Source organism: Heptranchias perlo, chromosome 34 (genome assembly GCF_035084215.1).
Source record: "Heptranchias perlo isolate sHepPer1 chromosome 34, sHepPer1.hap1, whole genome shotgun sequence".
In the NCBI taxonomy this organism is placed as follows: Eukaryota; Metazoa; Chordata; class Chondrichthyes; order Hexanchiformes; family Hexanchidae; genus Heptranchias; species Heptranchias perlo.
In genome coordinates this window covers 19,454,576-19,473,636 of record NC_090358.1, presented here as the reverse complement: position 1 = coordinate 19,473,636, position 19,061 = coordinate 19,454,576, and the positions used below count along the sequence as shown (strand labels likewise).

The 19,061-nt window shown below is 40.7% G+C and overlaps 1 long non-coding RNA gene across 1 annotated transcript in view; it reads right to left on the bottom strand.

Moving 5' to 3' along the window:
• Positions 1–15,858, bottom strand: part of LOC137301868 (uncharacterized) — a 43,691-nt gene extending 27,833 nt beyond the window's left edge. Inside the window, exon 1 of the long non-coding RNA XR_010958367.1 lies at positions 15,794–15,858. This is a non-coding gene — a long non-coding RNA (uncharacterized lncRNA). The remainder of the gene's footprint in view (positions 1–15,793) is intronic.
• Positions 15,859–19,061: the final 3,203 nt, after the last annotated feature.

The following is a 19,061-nucleotide window of genomic DNA, read 5'->3' as shown; positions in this document are numbered from 1 at the left end:
TACAAAGAAGGTTCACTCGGTTAATCCCGGGGATGAGGGGGCGGACATATGAGGAGAGGTTGAGTAGATTGGGACTCTACTCATTGGAGTTCAGAAGAATGAGAGGCGATCTTATTGAAACATATAAGATTGTGAAGGGGCTTGATCGGGTGGATGCGGTGAGGATGTTCCCAAGGATGGGTGAAACTAGAACTAGGGGGCATAATCTTAGAATAAGGGGCTGCTCTTTCAAAACTGAGATGAGGGGAAACTTCTTCACTCAGAGGGTAGTAGGTCTGTGGAATTTGCTGCCCCAAGAAGCTGTGGAAGCTACATCATTAAATAAATTCAAAGCAGAAATAGACAGTTTCCTAGAAGTGAAGGGAATTAGGGGTTACGGGGAGCGGGCAGGAAATTGGACATGAATTTAGATTTGAGGTTAGGATCAGGTCAGCCATGATCTTATTGAATGGCGGAGCAGGCTCGAAGGGCCGATTGGCCTACTCCTGCTCCTATTTCTTATGTTCTTATGTTCATTCCATTAGCCTTATTGGTTATTTTCTGCACCTGTTCATGATACTTCAATGATCTATGTACCTGTACCTCTAAGTCCCTTTGGACATTCACTGTTTTTACCTTTTTACCATTTAGAAAGTACCCTGTTCTATCCTTTTTTTGATCCAAAGTGGATGACCTCACATTTGTCTACATTGAATTCCATTTGCCACAGTTTTGCCCATTCACCTAATCTATCAATATCGCTTTGTAATTTTATGTTTTCATCTACACTGCTTACAATGCCACCAATCTTTGTGTCATCGGCAAACTTAGATATGAGACTTTCTATGCCTTCATCTAAGTCGTTAATAAATATTGTGAATAATTGAGGCCCCAAGACAGATCCCTGCGGGACTCCACTAGTCACATCCTGCCAATGTGAGTATCTACCCATTATCCCTACTCTCTGTCGCCTTTCGCTCAGCCAACTTCCTAACCAAGTCCGTACTTTTCCCTCGATTCCATGGGCTTCTATCTTAGCTAAAAGTTTCTTGTGTGGGACCTTATCAAATGCCTTCTGAAAGTCCTTATAAATAACATCCATTGACATTCCTCTGTCCACTACTTTAGTCACCTCTTCAAAAAATTCAATCAGTTTTGTCAGGCACGACCTGCCTTTCACAAATCCATGCTGGCTCTCTCTGATTGACTGAAAATTCTCGCGATGTTCAGTCACCCTATCCTTAATTATAGACTCCAGCATTTTCCCCACAACAGATGTTAGGCGAACTGGTCTATAATTCCCTGGTTTCCCTCTCTCTCCTTTCTTAAAAAGCGGAGTGACATGTGCAATTTTCCAATCTCAAGGGACAGTTCCTGAATCTAGAGAACTTTGAAAGATTATACTTAGGGCATCTGCAATGTGCTCACCTACTTCCTTTAAAACCCTGGGATGGAAACCATCTGGTCCTGGGGATTTGTCACTCTTTAGTGCTATTATTTTCTTCATTATTGTTGCTTTACTTATGTTAATTTTATCGAGTCCCTGTCCCCGATTCAATATTAGTTTTCTTGGGATTTCCGGCATGCTATCCTCTTTTTCTACTGTAAATACTGACGCAAAGTAATTGTTCAATATGTCCGCCATTTCCCCATTGTCAATGACAATATCCCCACTTTCAGTTTTTAAGGGGTCAACACTGCTCCTGGCCACCCTCTTTTTCCTAATGTAACTATAAAAGTTCTTCATATTGGTTTTGATATCCCTTGCAAGTTTCTTTTCATACTCTCTTTTTGTACCTCTTACTATCTGTTTTGTGACCCTTTGTTGATCTTTGTATCTTTCCCATTCGCCAGGATCTGTGCCATTTTTTGCCTTTTTGTATACCCTTTCCTTATGTCTTATACTGTCCCTTACCTCTTTAGTTGTCCATGGCTGCTTTTTTGGCAATTAGTGTTCTTGCCCCTCAGGGGTATAAACCGGTTCTGTATCATGTTAAATTTGATATAGAACCGGTTTATTTCCCACTGATCATCAGTCGTTTTACCCATTAACAGATTTGCCCAGTTTACTGTGGACAGAGCGTTTTCACTTGCCCAGGTATCTAGGTAAATTTGTAGTGTGTCCAGTGAATGAACAGAGGTCCCTCTTTAGTTTATTTCTACTGCTGGTTTATTCCTCACTTCCATGTGAGTCTCATCTTTGGAAGTTGGCAGAATAACACTACACTACACTATACTATACTTTGACATGGTCTTTAACTGCCATACAAATTTATTGAACATTAAAAGAACAAGAGAATAGTAGCAGGAACACAATATTTTTTTTGTAGTTGCTAAACTTAGCTCACTGCTCATGTAGCAAAAAATAATAACTGGTTTGTATGTATTCTTACATAGCTTCCTTTCCTCGCCATGTGTAAAAGCTATTTGGTCTGATTATGTATCTTTGAAGTTATTAATAGATTTTCTGATTTTTTTTTTTATTTGTTCACGGGATGTGGGCGTCGCTGGCAAGGCCGGCATTTATTGCCCATCCCTAATTGCCCTCGAGAAGGGACAATGGATTGATAAATATCTTCAAAAAGTGATTGGGACCAAAGACATTTAAATAACTATCTGTTGATTTTTCTTAAGCTGCTGATCTCACACATACTTGAACAAATCCCACAAGATGTTTGTATTTGAATTGAATGTATTGAGTGTCCTCCTTCAGGTATCAGGTAAATCAACTAAAATCTGTAACAATAATATCAAGTTAAGCTGGAATATGATTTCTATCCATGACTGCAGCGATTCAAGAAGGCGGCTCACCATCACCTTATACTTCTCAAGGGCAATTAGGGATGGGCAATAAATGTTGGCCTCACCAGTGATGCCCACATCCCATGAATGAATAAAAAAAAAGCTGGTTTTAACCCCTTATGTACTGTGACAGAATACAAGAAGCCAATACCATGCTAAATCTTAGGCAAAAATGTTTCTATTTTTCTATTATACTGTAAAATAAAGTACGTCATTGAATTACATGTAATGTAACAGTATTATTACACTATAACAGTATCATACAGTAAAATATGAAAATCTGATTACTGAGAATTTAACTAGACCATAAGCTCCAAGCTCTCACTCCCATCCCCCTCCCCTACTAATTGTAACAAAAATCAAGGTACAACATAGTAGTTTGTTAACGCAACTGAATATAGGTTCAGCACGGGGATAGAATGTGGCAGACTTGAGTGCACTGTTGAAAGCATTTATTATTTCATTTAAATTAAAGAGTAGAGACTCTGCTCGTTCTGTGCTGTCCCTTTCCTTTCATCTGGTCTGAAGTGCACCATTTTTCCAAAATCACGGACTCTATTTTTTCACTTGTGCCTCTGTCTGAGAGGGACAGCCAATCCATTCTTACTTTTGCCTATGTCTCCATTTTACTTACATTATGGCCTGACTCCTGGTATTTTATTCTTGCAGATAGCATAAGTATTTACCATGAATCCAAATTACCTCAAATTCAAACTGAAAGCATATAGTCCCTTGGCACTATGAAGTTACAACATTGTACCATATCAGCATAATATTACATTACAGTATTTTATCCTTGTAGGCTAGAAGATGAGTTGCCAAAACATGCAGGTATCATCTTCTGTATTTTTTTTGCACCTCCAGTATTAAATATCCATTGTTCTCTTATGTTGTATCACATGCCCATTGTTCTTCATCACTGATTGCCTCCTACCTGAATATTCACTTCACCTTAGATTATTTTTCATCTGCAGAAACAGGAAAAAGGCAGCAAACATCACCGAGTGTTGAATAACATAATCAACAGTGTTGTACAGACATATGTGGGATTTCTTGTTGTGTTGAATTTGAATGTGCATCAGTGAATTGGGATCACATCCAGAAGTGGGCAATGAGATACATTTAGTCTCAGGCATAGGAGATACCAAAGTTAAAGTCCTTCAGAGCTAAAGTCTGAAATTAAATACATCAACATGTCAGTAAAAATGACCCGGCTTTACCATAGAAGTTTAAAGCATGGAAGGAGCCCATTCAACCCATCATATCTATGCCGGCTCTTTGCTAGCGCAATCTGTAACTAATTTCACTGCACCACACTCTCTCTCCATAGGCCTGTTTCTTCCACCATTCTTCAAGAAAAAGATGCAATGGTTTCTATCTCAACCACTCCCTGTGGCAAAGCATTCCATGCTTTCTGTGTAAAGAATTTTCTCCTAACCTCTCTCCTGACCGTCTTAGTGACAATTTTAAATTTGATGACCCTTTGTCACTGGGCTCCTTAGATCGGTTAAAGCCACTGTAGAATATGGGTAAGCATGGGTAAGAAGCATTGCCATTTCAACATATTTACTGTACCTTCACAAGGCTATGACTCCTCTACATGTTAAACAACCAGCGATCAGATATACACATCACCACACTGAGACTGCATCCCCTCCCTATAGAATACCAGAGTTTGGATAAATGCAACAAAATATAGCTACATACCTCACCCCCTGCTGAATTAACAGAGCTATTTTTTAAAGTTTAATTTATTAATTTTTTTAAGGTAATCAGCCATTCTACTAGCGCTGCCGGGAATCAGAAAACTGACTGCAAACTTACAGAACTGGTAACCGGCAGGTAAGCTTTTTATTTTAAAAAAAATACAATTAACATTTGCCTTTGTCATTGCAGAATTATGAGAGGAAAACGCTAATGGGTTTGGGAAAAAAAAGCCATCACATACACAAAAGAGGTGAATTCCAGAGGTGAGGTGAGAGTGACTGCCCTTGACATCAAGGCAGCATTTGACCGAGTGTGGCACCAAGGAGCCCTAGTAAAATTGAAGTCAATGGGAATCAGGGGGAAAACTCTCCAGAGGCTGGAGTCATACCTAGCACAAAGGAAGATGGTCGTGGTTGTTGGGTGGCCAATCATCTCAGCCCCAGGACATTGCTGCAGGAGTTCCTCAAGGCAGTGTCTTAGGCCCAACCATCTTCAGCTGCTTCATCAATGACCTTCCCTCCATCATAAGGTCAGAAATGGGGATGTTCACTGATGATTGCACAGTGTTCAGTTCCATTCGCAAACCCTCAGATAACGAAGCAGTCCGTGCCTGCATGCAGCAAGACCTGGACAACATCCAGGCTTGGGTTGATAAATGGCAAGTAATATTCACGCCAGACAAGTGCCAGGCAATGACCATCTCCAACAGGAGAGAGTCAAATCACCTCCCCTTGACATTCAACGGCATTACCATTGCCAAATCCCCCACCATCAACATACTGGGGATCACCATTGACCAGAACTTAACTGGGCCAGCCACATAAATACTGTGGCTACAAGAGCAGGTCAGAGGCTGGGTATTCTGTGGCGAGTGACTCACCTCCTGACTCCCCAAAGCTTTTCCACCATCTACAAGGCACAAGTCAGGAGCATGATGGAATACTCTCCACTTGCCTGGATGAGTGCAGCTCCAACAACACTCAAGAAGCTTGACATCATCCAGGACAAAGCTTGATTGGCACCTCATCGACCACTTTCACTCCCTTCACCATCGGCGCACTGTGGCTGCAGTGTGGAACATCCACAGGATGCACTGCAGCAACTCTCCAAGGCTTCTTCGACAGCACCTCCCAAACCCGCGACCTCTACCACCTAGAAGGACAAGGGCAGCAGGCACACGGGAGCAACACCACCTGCACATTCCCCTCAAAGTCACACACCATCCCGACTTGGAAATATATCACCATTCCTTCATCGTCGTTGGGTCAAAATCCTGGAACTCCATACCTAACAGCACTGTGAGAGAACCTTCACCACACGGACTGCAGCGGTTCAAGAATGTGGTTCACGAATACCTTCTCAAGGGCAATAAATGTTGGCCATGCCAGTGACACCCACATCCCATGACCAAATAAAAAAAATTACAGTTGTACATCTAAAAATTGTTCTCACTTTTTATTTAAAAAGAGACATGCAATTACAAATCTGAATGAGATGAAAATTGCACGGTATGATGTTAGTATATGAGCATATTCACGTAGTTTCAATGACCAGAAAATCAGGACCACCATGAATCAGACACTGACCTCTGTGACCGATTCTCTGATCCACACATTGAGTGAACAAGACTTCATACCAGAAGGCGACAGTGCTGCTACTGAGCTACGACTGACACTGCAATAGCTTATAATAGATTTTTAAAAAGGTACCATCTTCATGAAAAAATGTTTGACAAATCAGATACGAGTGTTGTCATAACAACATCACGCACAAATGACGCAGTGATTTATGTCATCACAAAGCTCATTTTTTTCATGAAGTTGGTACCCCTTGAAATGAGCATTTTTAAAAAACTTTTAAATATATTGCTGAAATGAACACCAACATTTGTACTTGGTGCAGGATAGGCTCTCTAGGTTTTGAAGTTAAAATGCTGGTCTGTATTCTAGGTACACTACTGGTGGCCTTGCATACTGGAAATCTAGCATAACCCTCAGATTGCCCATAATCGGAGAAAGCATGTTTTGTTGTCTGTATCTGTTAAGAGCCTGCTACATTCGCTACCATAAAAAAGATTTCTTCTTAAAACCTTTAAATGTTATAAATCCATACAGACCATAAAAAATTCAGGCTACAATAACAACTTGCATTTATATAGCATATTTAATGTAGTAAAGCGTCCCAAGGCGCTTCACAGGAGCATTATCAAACAGAATTTGACACCGAGCCATATAAGGAGATATTAGGATAGGTGACCAAAAGCTTTGTCAAAGAGGTAGGTTTTAAGGAGCGTCTTAGAGGAGGTAGAGAGGTGGAGAGGCTTAAGGAGGGAATTCTAGAGCTTAGGGCCTCGGCAGCTGAAGGCGCGGCCGCCAATGGTGGAGCGATTAAAATTGGGGTTGTGCAAGAGGCCAGAACTGGAGGAGTGCAGACATCTCAGAGGGTTGAAGGGCTGGAGGAGGTTGCAGAGATAGGGAGGGGCGAGGCCATGTAGAGCTTTGAAAACAAGGACGAGAATTTTAAAATATAGGAATTTACAAGGGACACATTTTGCACTGATCCATACGTATCCTGTTGAATTTCTTTCTCAGGTTAGAGCTGCACAACATGTACAATACATTTTCCAATCCATTTGTTGCTGTGATCCCTTCTTCATGGCTGTATGCTTCCATGGGTGAAACCCGCAACATAGTGACGACCGTTACACACTTGCTGAATTACAAGTGCGGCGTGTTTTCCCCTGTTTATCTTGACATCAGCATCTTATTGACAAGGATGTGTTTAGGCGAAACAAATTGCAGAACCTAAATGATGTTGCTGCAAGCTGGATTAAGCTTTCATCAGGAAGATTTTCACTGCCCATTGATTTCAACAAAATAATAGAGGGATCACTTTCATATTAATTTCAGAATGGCTCCTGCAAATAAACTTCCTCACAACCTGTACTGAACAACCAAAATTGCTGTGCATCTCCCAGCTATTGTCTGATTTCTGACTGAGGGGACAAGCCAGCCAGCCGCAAGCATGAAAATTGGGCAAATATTTAAGGCAGCAACTTTCTTGTGGCAGAACAAGCACCACATGAAATGGGAGCACTCAGCTCAATCTTTAGTATAACCTGAGTGGAGTGATGACTTCATCATTATCATCTATTGTTGGCAGCCAACCTTACGGAAAGATGAACAGACCCAGAGCATATTTATTTACAAGCATTGGGACTTTAAATTCTGATCTTCTATTCTGTTCAAAAAAAGCACAGCATCATAGAGGGAGCGTAACTAGCATTCGGCCAACTGTTTACTTACTTCCCAAATGCCCATGGTTTTGCTACAATGTCAATGCATTTGCCTAGTGCTCATGAAATGCTGTAAGGTGCAAACAGAAAGCTCATTGCCAATATAAGCTACCTGCATGCTGTATGTTCAGAAATTCACATAAAGTAGGAACAACGCTGCAGACATCTCTCATTCTCCTCAATCCAACATATGTCCCTTTTCTATTTACTTGCAAGAGAAGGCTATACATAACAGATGCTTGTAATTGCAAACTGGATGGGACATAACAAGCATAAAACAATTGCCCCTTTATAGGGAGAAAGCCCTACACATTCAGGCTCTGGAAGTAATTGAGGGAGCAGGGAAGGATCAGGTTGGAGGCCTCCAAGAACCTTAGGGCTAGTACCATGTTTTGTTCATTATTTTTCCTTCCCTCACTCACCCACATTGATTCATTAATTGAAACACAGTGTTGCGGAGAAATGCTGTGCCATTCATGGATGTTAATGTAAGGTTGGGGGCAACGGCAGTGCCTGGACAGAACTGGTGAAGTTCATCAGCAATATAAAACAGGCGCTGCATAGTTGGTCTGTTCAGCCATTGTGCAGTAAGGACCTCATTAACATTTTTTTGAGATCTTAATGAATCTAGTGCCTGACTGGTGCACAGGTCTTCAGCACCCCAGATGTGTTCACATCGCACAGCAGGCTTTAGAAGCTGATAATACGATTGTTTGCTCTAGTTGTGCACCAGTGTTACAGGCACCGAGCATTGCGTTATCATCCCCCTGCCCTCCCAACACCTTCCCTCGCCCCCCACCCTCCCTCCCCACCCTCCTTCCCCCCCCCCCACCACCCTCCTCTGTCCCTTCCCCCACCACCCTCCATCCCCTACCACCATCTCTCCCCTCTCCCCACCAACCTCCCCTTCCCTTCCTCCCCCAACCTCCCTCCCGTCCCCGCACCACCTTCCCTCTCCTCCCCCACCACCCTCTCTCCCCTCCCCCACCAACCTCCCGCCCCCTCCCTCCCCTCCCCCCACCACCTTCCCTTCCCTCTCCCCACCATCCTCTCTCCCTTCCCTCCCACCGCCCCGTGCAAGGCACCATCCTGGGCCACGCAAGGTGACTTGTTCCCAGCCCAACACTGTATCACTGACCACAAGAAGGTGTTGAAAATTGGCCTGAGGTGATGTTCTCCTTCCTGTGAGAAACATCTGACCTTTGCTCAACAACTCACTTTGCGCCTGGAAGATTGCATTGGTCTTAGTGACAATGATCCCTTTTTTTAATGTATTATGGGTTGGGTTGCTGGGTGGGATAGTGACCAGTCCCACACAATGGTCTCCTGTTCAACACAAATTTCTCACTGAGTAAACACGCCAGAGTATTTTCAAGCACTTGTTATTTTACCGATTTCTCTTAACTATGAGGAAGCTTGGGGTATTAATGTATGTTTGTATCATTCATGTCGTATTGATGTATATTTTCTTAAGACTTACACATACATGTCATTAGTTCCTGAAAAATACCACCAGTGCTTTGAGTAGCAAACTGGAAGGGAAGCCTACCGTCCTTAACCAGGACAGAAGCTTGGCACTGATAGCATTGGCCTCCTGCCAAGCTTAGTGTTGGTGCCAGGAGAAGGGGGAAAAACATCAAGGTTATTGTCTCAAAATAGTTTTTGACTATAAGTTGTAATGCAGATTTCAGTAAAGGATCTGAATGAAGGTCTTTTCTAAGCATATCTATTAGCCCTGGTAGTTACCAAACAATGGGATGCAAATGCAAAGGCTTCTATTCACAACACCTTTGGTAAGGCATTCGTAACAGAGAGTAATATTATGTTGCCGAGAGTTTCCTGGCTATTAACATTACACTTCCAAATGGAGTTTCAGACTTAATTCAGTAGGCTGTTCAGACATGGTATGCAACCACAGAAAAAAGTGGTAGAAGCATGGAAAGAAAAGTTGATAAATATTTGAAAAATTTAAACTTAAAAGGTACATTGAAAGGGTACGGAAATGTGACTCAGTGGACAGGCCTCTCAGAGACTAGGCATAGGTGTGATGAGCAAAATGGCCTTCCATACTGTAAAATTATATGATTGTACTTTATTCAACACAAGCATTAGACATAATGGGGACATCGACATGTAAAAGGTGTAGGATACTAGTAACCAATCAAATTGAGACCTGGAACAGTTAATGAATCAGCATGATCTGCAGATGATACCTCACGGGAAGTCAGATTTTAGGGATTTCATGCTCCTGCTAATGACCCACGACCAGTATAAATACAACAGTGTATTGTGAATGATTACATTTCTTACAAGGGCTCCTCTTTCCTTACTGCGCACATGACACCATTCTCCAGCCAGGATAAGATGTTCCAACTGAAAATATTTTCCCAATATAAGATTGACGCCTAAAAATGGTCGTTGGACAATATTAGCGAACAAATGCTTAACAGGTTCATACGAGATTCATCTATTTTAATGAAATGAATTGATACTGCTGTTCACATAGTGAGCAGAACAGTATCATACAAATGTGTTCAGTGATTGTACTCAATCGCAAGTAGTAATTTCTAGGCTGTGGATTTGTTGTCTAGGAAAGCTCAATAATCAATACATAGACAGATCTATGTCATCACCTCAAAATGGACCGTGCGTCCATTATCACAGTAAGTATTGTTTAACCTAATCCTGCAGAACGGTTTATTTTCCTGTTTTGATCTGGTGTGGCATACCATCTTTTCCTTAATATCCCACTCTAGGTCATTCATGTTTCCTCAGTATCTATACAGGATCTCTGCTGGGTGATTCTGCAGTGACTTTTGGCAAGCTCTCCTGCTGATATTGATCTGGGGACTATTTTGTCAATCCCTGATGACTCTGCCAGGGGGAACAAGAAAAAGAAAACACCGAGGCAATTATAAATAGAGAGATCCCAACGCTGCCAGTGTTCAGAAGCAGCATGCTGGCAACTGGTGTGCCTGACATAAATTAGTTCTCAGAAAAGCAATTTTCATGGCCTGCACTAAAGCAATATTTAAATCATATTAAAATGAAAAAGGAGTATTTGAGGCTCTTTGGTGTCTATTTGTTTGTTGCACAAAAGCACAATGTCAGCATGCAGCAACCACAAGAAAAATTGAGCAATCACTCTTCTCTTTTTTTAATCGCTGGACTTCTGATCTAAGAAGGACAGGAACTCAATTTTCTACTTTTTGCTCTGGCAATCTTATTCAGGCTTGAAATGTTTGCCCTTTGCAGCCACAGGAGAGAATATTATGCAAAAGCATGAACCTTGTCCCATTTTAGACAAAGACATCCAATAGAAAATCAGAGCCATGTTGCTGGATTTTGCTCCATCCTATCGCCTGAAATTGAGAAAAGGAATGCAGATCCACACCACAGCCACCAAAAAGGTTCCTACCCCCAGCAGGGAACTTGGCCAGAGCTGCACAAAAACTTAAATGGTGTAAAGCGAAATTTGGGACAAAGCACTAAATATTAGTGAATAAGCCTAATGCCGTTTGAATGAATATTACTGGAAATACATAAGGGAAGAAAGACTTGAAAAACTTGCATTTATATTAGTGCCTTTTATGACCTCAGGATGCCCCAAAGCGCTTTACAGTCCTTTTGAAGTGTAGTCACTGTTGTAATGTAAGAAACACAGCAACCAATTTGCGCACAGCAAGGTCCCACAAACAACAATGAGGTACATGACCACACAACCTGTTTTTGTGATGGTGGTTGAGGGATAAATGTTGGCCAGGACATCGGGAGAACTCCCGTGCTCTTCTTCGAATAGTGCCATAGGATCTTTTATGTCCACCAGAGAGGGCAGGCGGGGCTTCGGTTTAACGTTTCATCCGAAAGACGGCACCTCTGACAGTGCAGCACTCCCTCAGTACTAAACTGAAGTGTTAGCCTGGATTATGTGCTCAAATCTCTGGAGTGGGACTTGAACCCACAACCTTCTAACTCAGAGGTGAGAGTGCTACCCACTGAGCCACAGCTGGCATCACAATGATGGTGCAGTCAATACAAAAAATATGTTCCAGTAATATTGGGGCTACCAAAATCTGATTGCATCTGTATTTCAATTTTACTGCTTTTATGATCACATCCATGGGAAAAAGCAATACTTCTCCTAGAATAATCTGATCAAGAATATGTGGCGAATGCAATTTTATCTGCTTTTCAGTTCCCTTTTTACTCAGTGAAACGGTCTTCCTAGCAGACTGAAAGAAACATGACGTTGCTTATCTGAGTGGCTAAGCTTAAAAATCATGGGCCTGCAAGAGTTAAACCATAGCACTGTCAAAATAGTGTCCTTGTGATGTGTAGGCAAAAAGTCAAAGCGTCCTTGGGTTCAATTGTTCCTTCAGCACTTCACTGTTCAAAAGACTACCTGGCATACTCTACATTATTAATGACACTCTCTGCGGCCTCTTTTGCACAGAGTTTTGGCAGAGTGCCATTTATAACACCAGAGAACTTGATGTTTCTGTACAGCGTATGGTAATGGACAAAAATCAGTTTGCAGAACAATGATAATCTGCCAATTTGAATTGATTCTCAGAGTCTTTAGATCAATTCAGTTGGCAGATGGCATCCGTTACATTGGCCCAATAATCTCGGCTGTGTGATATATTTTTACAGCTGTCAATCTGTTACATTAGTTAGACATGCTGTTTTTTAATGTAACCATATTAAAAGTCATAATGGTGATTCCTTTGAGGGGCACGTTTTCTAGAATAAACTGTAAAAAGATGCTTCTTAAGGAATTATAAGATGTAGGATGACAAAATTGGACTCCAGTTATTTGGACGTGAACTGAATGGGTTGTAACTCAAAGATGCTTTGCTTTCATCTCTGGAGCAAAGAAATATGAACAGATGTAAATGCCAGACAACATATTACCTCACCAATTAAATTTAATAATTAATGTGTGAAACAAATAAAATAAACAAGTGCCAGTCTTGGATTCTTTTACTTTGAAGTAAAGATCAGCGATGTATAATATTATTAACCACTGGAAGGAAGAGTCTAAAAGCTTGCAGGAACATGTAATGAAAGTTGTCTCACAGGATGCTATTAAGGGTTTGAGATTATAAGACGTTGTTGACATACTATGTGCCAATCAACACATCTTGTACCATTATAACTCCATCTGGGCTGACACAAAGGTCATGGGTGCGAAAAATGGTAAAGGCATACTTAGAGGGTAAAGCTGAGGTTCGATCTTCAGGACAGGGCTCAATAAACAAGTTGGTAACTGTTTCTGTAAACAGAGTGCACAAAGCCATTATTGAATATGAATATAACTGGGATGGATGATGATTCCATTAAAATGATGAAGAATTAGATGACTGAGTTCACAAAAAAATTGTCCTGGCCTTTTAAGAGAAATTCTTGTGAGACTTACTTCCTTGTAAATTTAGAAAAGGGAGAAATCCAAAAACATTAGTTGTGCTACAGTAGTTTTGAAACAGTGAACAAAATGACAACGTCTGGGGGTAAAGGAATGGCTTCATCCAAAAGGCAATAGAAGATAGACAGGATCATCTATCAAAAGGCTTTTAGAGGCTAGGACTAGGTTGGGGAGGAATTAATATTAGAATAAATAATGGTCAGACAGACAGTTCACCGGATGATGTATTAAATGTATTTATAATATAAAGCAAATGTGCTAAGTTGCACCAAGCAGTGTATATATTGTGTCTTTTATCTAGGTCTTCTCTACGCAGAGTCTGGAAAAGACATCATCATGTCATAATTGTTTGTGACGACATTGGCATTACAAGCACATCATCACCACTGCAAACTGCACCAAAGGGAATTCCACCAGAATAAGTGCTCCATCTTCTACTCAGTAAACGAACATATTATTATGCTTTATACAGTGATGATTAGAATTATTTTTTTCTGAATCAGATCTCTGTATAATCGATGATGACCATCCTCACCATTATCTACTGCATGGGTGCAGTGCAAAAATAACAGACAGTACATTTAGAACCTAACCACAGGGAAACTGCAGGGTGGGCCACAGATCCATCTGTACGAGTATGTTGGGGGTCTGAGCAATCCAACATACTTGTATCTGATCCTTAGCAGTGTTGAGGGGATTGTGGGATAAATTGTTGTCCATGTCACCAGGCTGTAAAGTATCACCTGCGTGGAATGCAGAGTAGAAAATCATCTGAGGAGGCTTGCATGTCCATAACAAAGCCTGTCTAATTTTCTTTCTATTTCTATTTCTCTGTGGTCCACCTAGATGATATTTTACACCCAATCAGTGCTGACAACAGTCTACCCATATGTCTCCATATTTCCCAGCAGTGTATGAGGAAAGTGGGGGGTTTGTTGGGGTGCAGTTCTCCCAGTAAATTCAGGAGAGTCGTACAACAGGATTAGGATTAGCTCTACTGCTTTCAAAACAAATCCCTGAATTTGTGGGCACTGAAACCAATACAATATGAATCCTTGCCCTGGAGGTAATAAAAATGCTCAATGGACCAGTTATATCTTAATCTTTGTGTCAATGTGATGCAGCTATCTGCAACCAGTGAAAAGCAAATTTTAAAAAGCCTCCACGCAGTCCAACTTTTGAAACATTATTTTTCACCTTTTTAGTGTTAGTGAAACATTAACAGTCTGATCCACTTTTTGTTAACACCGAAAATGTATTTAGTATTTGCCTACCATGTTTGTGTGTGTACAAGTTTCCGCAGAGTTCTATTTGTTGAAACAGAGATCTAGCAGTGTAACTCCATGGTGGCATCTCAACTTCACCCTAAGTCGGTACTGCCATCAAACTGGTACCTGCAGGATAAGTGTGTCATAAAAGTAACGGACAACATGCCCCATCCCACAGTTTCTAAGTGTGTGGTAGTGAAGTGGTTATGTTACTGGACTAGTAATCAAGAGGCCTGGATTAATAATCCAGAAAACGAGAGTTCCATGTCAGTTTCAGAAATTGAATTCAGTTAATAAAATAAAATAAAAAGCTGGTGACCATGAAGCTATTGGATTGTCGTAGAAACCCAACTGGTTCACTAATGTCCTTTGGAGAAGGAAATCTGCCGTTCTTACCTAGTCTGGCCTATATGTGACTCCAGTCCCACACCAATGTGGTTGATTCTTAACTGCCCTCTGAAATTGCCTAACAAGCCACTCAGTTGTATCAAACTGCATGAAGAAGACGACCCACCAACACCTTCTCAGGATAATAAATACTAGCCTTGCCCACAATACCCACATCCCGATGATGAAGTACAATTAAGAATTCTTACATCCACAATAAATGGATGATTTGGTACATATCAATTAAAACAAGCAGCACTGGATTCCTGTTTGCTGTGATTATCGTCTAAAAATCCTATAACCTCTTAACTTTAGGCATTGGCTATTTTCATTACTTCCATTTCCCAAATCATGTGATTTTGTCGATATTTTTTGCAATTTTTACAATTGCTGTTATTTCAGACTTTAGAAAATGCTCAGCTAAAAAGTAGTAGAAACCGATATCTTCCTGATTATATTTCTGAGAATAAAGTTTGATAAAGGAACTTTAAATGAATGTCACCTATGCTATCACGCTGCAGGTTTCTACAGTAAATGAAGGTGATACAGTACATTACTGCTCCAGTTATAGATCCCAAAATAATGCCAGGTTATTCTTCTGTTCTAGATTCAACCCCTGAGACAATCGTGTTATTTTCAGTGTTTTTTTTTAGAACTACAATAGCCTCGTGCCATAACTCTCTCTGAAATTGAATGACCTCTGGTACAATACACAATATTTACAGATTCCTCCATAATACAGAAACTAACATCCACTTTAAGACACATTCTGCAGCACAATTTTGTGTCGGTCTACAGTATCAGTATTTTATATGTTGCTCCGAATGCCATCTGTTTTTCTTTCACATTCCTTTTCTTGTTCCTCTTATAACTCTCTTATTTTATGATATGTGCGTCTCTCCTGTGTTAGCTTTAAGCACTATTACGTACCCATAAGGCTTCTCTTTTGCTTGGCCCATCTTCCTAGTTTTATATTTTGCTGCCGCCTTTTCTAATCCATCTTCTCTCCTCTGTTAAGGTCCAGAGAAACATTGGTTAGTGAATTCCACTTTGCTAGTGCAAACATTACAATGTATTGTGAGCTGCCCAATTAACCATTTTGCTCAAATAACAAAAGCAGCAAGTTGTGATTGTGAAACTGGGCATGTACCAATGGTATACCCATCCACAAGCTTGTGATCCTCAGACATTTTCATGAATAGTAATTCAACTGGGGATTATTGCTCCTTTTGGGCTAAATGATGAACCAGTGCTTAGATTAGAAGTAGGTAGTAATTTTGCCATAACCAAGTGTCATTACACACAAAATAAGTGAACTGGGACATTGGATTTGCATCACCATAAATTGTAGCTGAGTTCATTATATGAGGTTTCCTCTCAACATGCAATATTTTCATTAGTTTTTCTATTTAATACATTTCATAAAATGCTATTCAGTAGAATGCATTTAAATGTTACTAATAGGCACTTCTGCCAGTTTAGAAGGCCTATCAGAGGATTGCACTTCCTGTCACCACTCAGCATACATCTGTGCTGTATAAACTGTCAAATCTGCACAATATTTCATGTCTTTGCATCCTGTTTCTGTTGGTAATATGTGAACTGAGGATTATCCTAAATATAAGCCATTGTCTCATGGCCTAAAGGTACCACCAACCAGCGATTTACCTTCCAAGAGTAAAATCTGCCTTAAATCTTCATCGTAACTAAAAACACCAAAAGTTGGCCTTAAATGGCACACGTATGTTATAGCTTTCAGTTGTGATCGGAACGACAAGTCAAGCTGAAGTCCTTAAAATCACAGAGAGTAATGGTACAGTGCTGTAACACTATCACACACACTTTAAAGTTAATCATCCTCTTTACTTATCTGAACTGTGCTATTTGTAGTGTTTTTGTCTCTACTACTGTTTAAAACGGTGCACCCAAAAAAGTTGCTTTTTGGGGAAGAGTAAATCTAAGATAGGTGTGAAATGGCTGATCTAATCCAGTCGAGACCATACAGAGCTTGATATGTACAGTACTGGAACTGAAGAATTAGAAGTCCTAGACCAGACTTTTGTCCATAAGAATGACATTTTGAATTAAACAGTACTTTTAATGGATTTTGAGCTAAGTAATGAGCCCAGCTTAAATCAAACACAGAGCTACTATTTTAACTTAATAATAAATCATCCGTAGACATATAAATCCACAGTGCATTAGAGGCAATGTTAATCTTTGGCCTTGAAATTATGCTGTGTGAAGATTGGCTTAGGAACTATTAGTACACTCTGCTGAAATTCCACTGTGCGTTGTTTTAACGGAGGCCAGACGGGTTAGTGCCCCTAGTAAGGTGGCGGACAAACCAATTTCACATGAAAATGTTTAGCATTTGAACACTAGAATTCGCACAGCGTAATTTCAAGACCACGTGGTTTGGTCTTCGGCCCTAACCAGCCAGACTCATGAACCATGCCCCTCATTTGTCTTCATCAATTGCAATGAGTATTTTGACTTTCAAAAGAAAACCTAAGTGGTGTAGGATAATGCCGTCCGAGTGCTCTGGGATTATTAGTTATCTATGCTCTGTTCTTCAAGAAAGTATTAGCTGTAACCTCGACTACTTCAGTTGAATAAAAGCCACATCAAATATTATAAACAAAGACTCGAGTACACTTTAGCTTGCAATTCTTCTGCACTGTCCTAAAAATAACAATTAAAAATCTTGCTTCCAGATGGCTCTAATTGTTTGAAAGGAAATAAATAACAAAGCATTTAACAACAGCAGAGCTTATATTTTACAGCAGATTAAAAGCCGACAAAGTTATTGGTCATCTTTCCAATTATATCAGAGTTATACCCAATTCTAAAATTCAGATCTATAATAACTGACATTTAATCAAACTTTTCCATATTTTTGATTAAAGTTTTCTACTTGAGAGATACACTGAGATATCTACATTTTGAGGAATTGTGCAGCAAAATTATTGTATGTGCATTATATCGATAATATGTTAAAAGTCTCGCGGCTCTGTGCACTTCCTGTTTGTCACACTTACTTCATGTGTCACGATTTTGTTGTGCCTGGGTTGGGATTTTTCTTACATTTTGTTATGCCTGAATAACACTTTATTGTTAAAATTCCTAGAAATGTTTTTAAACTGATATACTTACTTTGGGGGAGTAATTGGCCTTCGTCGCACCTGATTTCTGGGTGTTAAATGAATGTTTGGGACGGGATGAATTTCGGACAGAGTTAGAAGTCGACGATGTCTGAATGTCAAAATTCACCTGCCTGAAAAGTGCTAGGCATCGGATTAGCATATTCAAGAGAGCAAACGCCAATTTTAGGACCCCACTGTCAAAGTTGGCAGAAACTGCTATGCTCACGTTTTCTGGGTCTACCGTGGACTAACTAATGCTTCTCCATGCTCCTCAACAATACTGTGGACCACTGTCAGCCCGGCTGACCTCCCTCCTCCCTCCCAGGAACTACCTGCAGGCCAATCGCCGTCCAATTCAGAGAAGGCCTCGGGCATCAGGTCATTTGATTGGCATCGGCAGCTCGCCGGTTTTATGGAAATGAGGCCCGAGGTTCAATTTGGAGCGAGCTTCAGGCTGCGTCTTCTGGCCACCTTCCAGGCCCACACCCACTTTGTGCCGGTTTCCTGCTCAAAATCAATTTCTCGGCCTATTGATCACCTTTCAAGTCTCCCAGTCGAATCTCCCAGGTCCAACCACCATTTTATTTATCAACCCAAGTTTTCGGTATGCCAGCTCCCCTCTGCCCCATTTTTCAGGTTTAATGTATCGCCTTTCCCATACTGGACACAGCCGGATGCTACCATATCCCATCCAACCCATTTGCAGCCATCCAGTTCCAATTTTGACCCTTGCGTTATCAGCTTCTCATCCACTCGATTTCCTTTCCTTGTTGATAATGGTTGGGCCTCAAGCCTAGCACTCAGACATACCTACCAACCCATTTGCAGTTGGCTGACTGGGATTTTGGGCCTCACCCGCCCATGAATATTTTCTATTATTGATAGAACAGATACAATGATTACCACACAAAACAAACCTTCCATAAAGATTTATATGCAGTCGTAATAGATTAGCACGCAATGATTAAAGCATCAATTAAACCAATTATTTGGGAGTAGCCGCACTGCCATTTTCTGTATTTTTTTGTGCACTGAACATGTGCGTTATAAGT